Raw genomic sequence first — 2,333 nt, 5'->3', positions numbered from 1 at the left:
AATCTTTAATGAAATTATAAAGTATGAGAGGTTCAAGAGGGATGAGATAAGGTCTTGAGTTTCAATTTATAAATTCCAAAATATAAATTTAGATTTAAATATTTGAAATTAATTTTAAGCAATTATAAGATAATGAAAAGTATTAAATATATCGAGTTTTTTATTGTATATTTAACATCTATTCACAAGTATAAGATCTCATCCTTCTCCCAAAGGTATGAAAATATATGATTTTTTTCCATTTATCAAAAAAATTATCACTTTTTTTTGTAATGCTTTTATATAAAAGACTAAATTTTAGGTATTTTTTGTGTTTAGAAACGGGAAATTACCCAACTAGCATCTGAATCTGTGTACACATGTATGTGGGCTTATATATATAGAGCGCCCTTTCGGTGAACATATATATGTATATATATATATATTCTTATAGAAAACATCTTTAAAAACATTTCGAGGTCTATAATCAATAATTATACAGAGCTGCTGAACTGATTTATCTGTCATCTAATCCCAATATTGTATTCACATCTATGGAGATCTTCTACTAGATTTACTTTCTTGAATTTTCTTGAGTCCAATAAAATATATATATATATAATATTTCAAAATTGAATTTTGTCGTATTTTAACTTGTATTTTTCCTAGAAATTTTAAACTTCTTAGGAGAAAAAAACATGAAGAAAATTCACAAAAATTAGTCAAGTAGATCTCAATAGATGTGAATATTCTATTGAGACTAGATGACAGATAAATCAGTTCAACAGCTCTATAATTATTGATTATAACACTCAAATATGTTTTGAAAAATATTCTCTATGGGAAAGAATCTTCCCAAAAGACGAAATTTCTATAATTCTAAAGCGATTCCCTCAGGTCAGTTACGTTCTCGTGCAAAATACAATGACCATTTTACCTTAAATTATTTATATTGCCTCTACGTAGATATTAAAAAATATTAGAAAGAATTAAGATAGTTTAGAGTATATTTAGATTATATAATGATACAATTAAAGCTATAATACAATAAATAAAATTAATGTATAGTTTATTTATACCTTGTTAATCATATAAAATTAAGAGAAGTAAAAAATTTAACCATCTGTTATTATAAGTTAGTTAAGGATTAGGAGTTACCCAAGCTTTAAATATTTATTAATATTCACTTAAAGTAAAGGTTAAAGAACGCTGTAACCTTTTTAAAACGAGAAAAAAATAAAAGTTAGAATGAACCTACCACTTCGTTAAATTTACAGATTTGTGAGGATGAGGATGATATTTAAGAGGACGAGGATGATATTCAAGAGGACGAGTGCAGGTTTAATGGATTTGAATGAAAAACAGAGACTATCTGGCATTTGCTCAATATAATCAGGACGAGGTCGATACAACTGGTAAAGAGTAGCATAATTATAGTTCGCAAATCTTTGCCAAGGAATTCTTTATCGATGCAAAAATATCGGAGAGCAAATTACAATTCTAAAATTAAATATTTATTTCGAGTTTTGACATATTGTTATTTTATTGTTACTCGGAATTCATCTAGGGAATATAAATGAAACGTAGGAGTTGAAAGTTTTATGGTATTTCCGTTCTTCGTGGGGGCATAGTTTGAGAATTATCCATGGGATACACAGTTAGTGGTCGGTCACACACACAATGCCCTTAATTCTACAGGGTTTCTTGTTTCTGCACATTGTGTGTACGGAGTTTGAAAGGAAATTATGTAAAAAAAAAATAGTAAAATATAAATTGGAAAAATGTAAATAAATCTTCACGTTAATTGTTAAAATAGCAATTGAGTTTTGTTAATTCTCTGACGAGTTGATTGGGTTTAAAAGTTAGAAGTGTTTTCCTTTATTGTTAAGCAATGATTCATTTATAATCATTGAAAGCTAACGAGTGTTCTCGTTCACCGGAAATACGTCAGGTCATTGAACTTGTCCATTGATGACGCAAGACTTTAATTACTATTCACGTGTGAATAGCTCACCATCAGCTGACTGAGTTCGTTATGATCTCTAAATTAACTAAAAGTTTATTGAACTTCAAGAAAAACCCAGAATAAAACTAAAAATTCTCATTTATCAAACAATATTTCATTATTAAAATTTTTTCCTGTCGTAAACTTTAAAAAAATAATAATAATAATATTAATATTAATATTAAATAAAAATTTCCTAAATTCTTCTAGACGATAACTAGACTAATATTAAGCTCTTGACTTTAAAAAAATCGCCATTTTTTACGTTAACTTTTATAAATGACACGTCTAAAAATATGCCAATTTTCATAAAAATTGATCTGATAAACAGCAATTATTAGTTAATTTA

The 2,333-nt window shown here is 26.9% G+C and overlaps 1 long non-coding RNA gene across 1 annotated transcript in view; it reads right to left on the bottom strand.

Annotated features, from left to right (window-relative positions):
- LOC111629182 overlaps positions 1-1,368 on the bottom strand; it is a 6,061-nt gene extending 4,693 nt beyond the window's left edge. Inside the window, exon 1 of the long non-coding RNA XR_002757289.1 lies at positions 1,238-1,368. This is a non-coding gene — a long non-coding RNA (uncharacterized LOC111629182). The remainder of the gene's footprint in view (positions 1-1,237) is intronic.
- Positions 1,369-2,333: the final 965 nt, after the last annotated feature.

The sequence above is a fragment of the Centruroides sculpturatus genome, unplaced genomic scaffold, assembly GCF_000671375.1.
Source record: "Centruroides sculpturatus isolate CEXI.00-Female unplaced genomic scaffold, Cexi_2.0 scaffold608, whole genome shotgun sequence".
Classification (NCBI taxonomy): Eukaryota; Metazoa; Arthropoda; class Arachnida; order Scorpiones; family Buthidae; genus Centruroides; species Centruroides sculpturatus.
The sequence above is the reverse complement of the archived record's forward strand: the minus strand, read 5'-3'. Positions and strand labels throughout refer to the sequence as shown.